Source organism: Somniosus microcephalus, unplaced genomic scaffold (assembly GCF_052327205.1).
Source record: "Somniosus microcephalus isolate GS21.2 unplaced genomic scaffold, FLI_Smic_1.0 unresolved_chr1, whole genome shotgun sequence".
NCBI lineage: Eukaryota > Metazoa > Chordata > Chondrichthyes > Squaliformes > Somniosidae > Somniosus > Somniosus microcephalus.
The window spans coordinates 21923161-21929698 of NW_028225179.1; the positions used below are offsets into that span (position 1 = coordinate 21923161).

A 6538-nucleotide genomic window follows, 5' to 3' on the forward strand; every position below is an offset into this window, starting at 1 on the left:
TCGGTTTCACGCCAGATTCAGAATATAAAAAGTGTCGTCCAGATAATTAAACGACCTTTGTAGGACTTGAACCTTCAAATAACTGAAGAATTATGCAACCGAATTCAGACGCCTTATCCATTAGTCTATGCGTCCAGTGATGCCACTGAATCTCTTTTTATGGGGCGAGTGAGCAGGTTCAAGGAAAGTGCTTGAAAAAAGAAGTGGATTGAGGAAAGGATAAAAATATTTCAACTGAATAAACAGGTCCTCTGTGAGCTGGATTCGCACCAGCCCAGTGAAACTCAATCCAAATGGGAGGACGACATCGGCGGCTCGTTGGTCTAGGGGTATGATTCTCGCTTCGGGCATTTCACGATTAAAATGCGAGAGGTCCCGGGTTCAAATCCCGGACGAGCCCCGACACATTTTGTTAAACTCAACAACTCGGTCATCAAAGCTGAAATCGCTCTGCTTCTAAAAAAACGGCATGATCCGAGATTGTGAGCTCTGCCATTTCAAACAGACACAGAATGATGCGGGACTGTGAGCACTCCCGGTTTAAACAGACCCAGAATGATTCGCAACTGACCGCGACCCCGCCCATTATAGACAGGCCTGATTTTCAAAGCTTATGAAATCTATGGCAACATAAATCGGGCTGTTTCTATAACGATGCCCGGTTTAATCTTGGACGCCAAGTTGAAAGTTTACTCCATTATCATTTTTCCCTTTCTCTCCGTCATTTTACTCCAGCCAAATGAACTGCGTTTACGTGTCAGCCGTGGCTCAGCGGTAGCAAACTCAAGCCTCACTCCAGAGACTTGAGTGCATAATCCAGGCTGACACTCCAGGGCAGTACTGAGGTCGTGCTGCACTGTCGGCAGTGCCGTCTTTCTAGTAAAATGTTAAACTGGGGCTTCAGATCCCATGAGAGAATGCTGAAAAGAACGAGGATTTCTCGCGCATTATTTATCTCTCAACCAAAGACCCTAAAACAGAAAATCTCGTCATTAAGTTTGATAAATATTTTTGAAATTAAATTGCCCCCAAAGGAGAAATTTATCTTTCTGCTCCCTAATCATTTGCCTCTGTTGCCGCTAGTCTTTCATTCGGTGCCAATCTCAGAGGAAGGAAGAAGGAAGAGAGTGTTCTCAGTCTCCGATTCACGATCTCATCTCCACTTTCAATCAAGGTGGGTTGAGGAATTTCTTGGAATATTTTAATTTTAACAAGATATGAGTAATGCAGGGACACAGACCAGCAACACCAGTGCAATTTTCTCGAAATTGTATTTCAAGTAATATTCAGTGAAATGCTTGGAAAATGCATCAGCATCAAACGTGTAATATAGTAACGACGAGAATGAGAATCGAACCCACGCGTGAAAAGCACAATGTATTAGCAGTCCATCGGCCTTAAGCTCTCGGCCACCTCGTCGCGCCGATGCAATGGTTTCAGACATTCCATTTCTTGCTTTATGCATCTAATTAGAACTACCCTGAAAGAAATTCAACTTCACCGCTCATCCTGCCCGTGCACACAGATCAACAATGTTGAAAATGTACAATCAGCTTAATGTAAGCAACAGGCCTTCCATTACTTCAGATGAGGGTCTGTCAAAAATGGCCGGTTTCACGCCAGATTCAGAATATAAAAAGTGTCGCCCATATAATTAAACAACATTTATAGGACTTGTACCTTCAATCTTCTGATAACTGTAGAAGTTGCAACCAAAGTCTGACGCCTTATCCATTAGTCTATGCGCCCGCAGATGCTACTGAATCACTTTTTATGGGGCGAATTGTGAGCAGGTTCAAGGAAACTGCTGGAAAAAAGAAGTGGATTGAGGAAAAGATAAAACTATTTCAACTGAATAAACAGGTCCTCTGTGAGCTGGATTCGAACCAGCGCAGTGAAACTCAATGCAAATGGGAAATGACATCGGCGGCTCGTTGGTCTAGGGGTATGATTTTCGCTTTGGGTATTTTACGATTAAACTGCGAGAGGTCGCGGGTTCAAATCCCGGACGAGCCCTGACACATTTTGTTAAATTCAACAACTCGGTCATCAAAACTGAAATCGCTCTGCTTCTAAATAAACAGCATGATCGGAGATTGTGAGCTCTGCCATTTGAAACAGACACAGAATGATCCGGGACTGTGAGCACTGCCGGTTTAAACAGACCCAGAATGATTCGCAACTGACCGCGACCCCGCCCATTACAGACAGTCCTGATTTTCAAAGCTTATGAAATCTATGGCAACATAAATCGGGCTGTTTCTAAAACAATGCCCGGTTTAATCTTGGACGCCAAGTTGAAAGTTTACTCCATTATCATTTTTCCCTTTCTCTCCGTCATTTTACTCCAGCCAAATGAACTGAGTTTAGGTGTCGGCTGTGGCTCAGCGGTAGCATACTCAAGCCTCACTGCAGAGACTTGAGTGGATAATCCAGGCTGACACTCCAGGGCAGTACTGAGGTCGTGCTGCACTGTCGGCAGTGCCGTCCTTCTAGTAAGATGTTAAACTGGGGCTTCAGATCCCATGAGAGAATGCTGAAAAGAACGAGGCTTTCTCACGCATTATTTATCTCTCAACCAAAGCCCCAAAAACAGAAAATCTCGTCATTAAGTTAGATAAATATTTTTGAAATTAAATTGCCCCCAAAGGAGAAATTTATGTTTCTGCTCCCTAATCATTTGCCTCTGGTCTTTCATTCGGTGCCAATTTCAGAGGAAGGGAAAAAGTGTTCTCCATCTCCGATTCGCGATCTCATACTCCACTTTCATTCAAGGTGGCTTGAGAAATTTTTTGATTAGATATGAGCAATGCAGGAGCACAGACCAGCAACACCAGTACAATTTTCACGAAATTGCATTTCAAGTAAGATTCAGTGAAATGTGTAGAAAGTGCATCATCATCAAACATGTAATGCCGTAACGACGAGAATGGGATTCGAACTCTCTCGTGCAGAGACACAATGGATGAGCAGGCCATCACCTTAACCTCTCAGCCACCTCGTCTCACTGACGCAATGTTCTCAGACATTCCATTTCTTGCTTTTTGCATCTAATTAGAACTACCCTGAAAGAGATTCAACTTCACCGCTTATCCTGCCCGTGCACACAGATCTACAATGTTGAAAATGTACAATCAGCTTAATGTAAGCAACAGGCCTTCCGTTACTTCAGATGAGGGACTGTCAAAAATGGCCGGTTTCACGCCAGATTCAGAATATAAAAAGTGTCGCCCAGATAATTAAACGACCTTTGTAGGACTTGAACCTTCAATCTTCTGATAACTGAAGAATTTGCAACCGAAGTCAGACGCCTCATCCATTAGTCTATGCGGCCACTGCTGCCTCTGAATCGCTTTTTATGGGGCGAATTGTGAGCAGGTTCAAGGAAACTGCTCGAAAAAAGAAGTGGATTGAGGAAAAGATGCCCGGTTTCATCTTGGACGCCAAGTTGAAAGTTTACTCCATTATCATTTTTCCCTTTATCTCCGTCATTTTACTCCAGCCAAATGAACTGAGTTTTGGTGTCAGCCATGGCTCAGCGGTAGCATACTCAAGCCTCACTCCAGAGACATGAGTGCATAATCCAGGCTGACACGCCAGGGCAGTACTGAGGTAGTGCTGCACTGTCGGCAGTGCCGTCTTTCTAGTAAGACGTTAAACTGGGGCTTCAGATCCCATGAGAAAATTTATGTTTCTGCTCCGTAATCATTTGCATCTGTTGCCGCTAGTCTTTCATTCGGTGCCAATCTCAGAAGAAGAAAGAGAGGGTTCTCAATCTTCGATTCGCGATCTCTGCTCCACCTTATTTCAAGGTAGCTGAGGAATTCCATTGGAATGCTTCAATTTTAACAAGATATTAGCAATGCAGCGGCACAGTCCAGCAACACCAGTGCAGTTTTCACGAAATTGCATTTCAAGTAAGATTCAGTGATAATACTTGGAACGTGTATCAGCATCAAACATGTAACACAGTAAAGACGAAGTTGGAATTCAAACCCACGCGTGCAGCACACAATGGATTAGCAGTCCAACGGCTTAACCTCTCGGCCACCTCGTCTCACCGATGCACCTGATTATCATTCCTTCTGAAATCGCTGGAAACATAAATCAGGCAGTTTCTATAAATGGTGGCCGATTATGATGCCCGGTTTATTCTACGGTGCCAAGTTGAAAGTTTACTCCATTATCATTTTTCCCTTTATCTCCGTCATTTCACTCCAGCCAAATGAACTGAGTTTTGGTGTCAGCCGTGGCTCAGCGGTAGCAAACTCAAGCCCCACTCCAGAGACTTGAGCACATAATCCAGGCTGACACTCCAGTGCATTACTGAGGTAGTGCTGCACTGTCGGCTGTGCTGTCTTTCAAGTAAGACTTTAAACCGGGGCTTCGGATCCCATGAGAGAATGACGAAAAGAGCAAGGATTTCTCGCCCATTATTTATCTCTCAACCAAAGATGCTAAAACAGAAAATCTCGACATATAGTTTGATCAATATTTTTGAAATTACCTTGCCTCCTAAAGGAGAAATTTATGTTTCAGCTCCCTAATCATTTGTCTCTGTTGCCGCTAGTCTTTCATTCGGTGCCAATCTCAGAGGAAGGAAGAGAGGGTTCCCAATCTCCAATTCTCGATCTTTGCTCCACCTTCATTCAAATAGTTGAAGAATTCCAGTGGTCTCTTATAATTTTAACAAGATGTGAGCAATGCAAGGGCACACACCAGAAGCACCAGTGCAGTTTTGATGGATTTGTCTTTCAAAGCCTATTTTAAGCAAGATTCAGTGAAATGCTGTGAAAGTGTATCAGCATCAAACATGTACCCCAGTTACGACGAGAATGAGATTCGAACACACGCGTGTAGCGCACAATGGATTAGCCGCCCATCGCCTTAACCTCTCGGCCACCTCGTCGCGCCCACGCACCGCTCTCAGGCGTTCCATTTCCTACTTTTTGCATCTAAGCAGCAATACCCTGAAAGAAAGTCCACTTCGCCGCTTATCCTGCCCGTGCACACAGATCTGCAATGCAGAAAATGTACGATGCTCGGTTTATTCTTGGACGCAAAGTGCTTTCAGTGTATTTCTGTTTAGATGCAAAACGCAGGAAAGGGAAAGGCTGAACGCGGTGCATTTCTGCAACGAGGTGGCCGAGAGGGTAAGGCAATGGACTGCTAATGCCATTTTGCGCTGCACGCGGGGCTTTGAATCCCAATCTCGTCTCACCTACTGTTTTAGCAGTCCATTGCCTTAACCTCTCGGCCAACCCGTCTCACCGATGCAGCGCTCTCAGACATTCCATTTCCTGCTTTTTGCATCTAAGCAGAAATACCCTGAAAGAAAGTCAACTTCACCACTTATCCTGTCCGTGCACACATATCTACAATGTTGAAAATGTACAATTAGCTTAATGTTACTTCAGGTGAGGGACTTTCAAAAATGGTCGGTTTGAAGCCAGATTCAGAATGGAAAAAGTGTGCCCAGATAATTAAATGACCGTGACAGAACTCGAACCTGCAATCTTTTGATAACTGAAGAATTCGCAGCCGAAGTCAGATGCCTTAGCCATGAGGCCACACGGCTGCTGATGCTACTAAATCTCTTTTTATGGGGAGAATTGTGATCAGATTCAAGGAAGCTGTTCGAAAAATGAAGTGGATTGAGTAAAGGATAAACATATTTCAACTGAATAAACAAGTCCTCTGCGAGCTGGGTTCGGACCAGCGCAGTGAAACTCAATGCAAATAGATGATTAGCATCGGCGGCTCATTGGTCTAGGGGCATTGATTGTTGCTTTGGGATTTTCACGGTTTAAAATGCGAGCGGTACCACGTTCAAACCCCGGACGAACCACGCCGCATTTTGTTAAACTGAACAATTCGGTCATCCAAGCTGAAATCGCTCTACTTTTCAAAAAAGGGAAAGATCCGGGACTGTGAGTGCTGCCGGTTTAAACAGACACAGAATGATCCAGAGGCTTGAGCACATAATCCAGGCTGACACTCCATTGCAGTACTGAGGGAGTGCTGCACTGTCGGCGGTGCCGTCTTTCTAGTAAGACTTTAAACCGGGGCTTCGGATCCCATGAGAGTATGCCGAAAAGAACGAAGATTCCTCGCCTATTATTTGCCTCTCAGCCGAAGACACCGCGTAGCTAACGTGTTGGGCTTAGTATCTAATGGACGTTTGTCAGCGTAGGTTCGATCTTCCACTTCAGGTAGATGCTTAGCCAATGGCGATTGAAAGTAAAACCAATGCATATTTTGATAAGAAGCCAATTGAACCCTTCAAACAGCGTTTCTTCATTTACATTGGTGTTCTGAACATAGCAACAGGAAGAGTCCATTCAGCCCCTCGAGCCTATTCGCCATTCAATTACTTCATGGCTGAGCTGCGTCTTAACTCCATCCATCTGCACTGACTGCATATCATTTTAACGCAGGTTTAGCAGAGATGGCATGTACTGCTATTTTGTGGGAGAGAGTTCCACACTGCTACCAACCTTCGTGTGAAGTAATGCTTCCTAACTTCTTTCCCGAATGG

General features: G+C 44.4%; 1 non-coding gene across 1 annotated transcript; it reads left to right on the forward strand.

Moving 5' to 3' along the window:
• Positions 1-312: 312 nt before the first annotated feature.
• trnap-cgg (transfer RNA proline (anticodon CGG)) lies at positions 313-400 on the forward strand. The gene is given in 2 exon segments: positions 313-348; positions 365-400. It is a non-coding gene; the product is annotated as a tRNA-Pro (tRNA).
• The last annotated feature ends 6138 nt before the right edge of the window (positions 401-6538 follow it).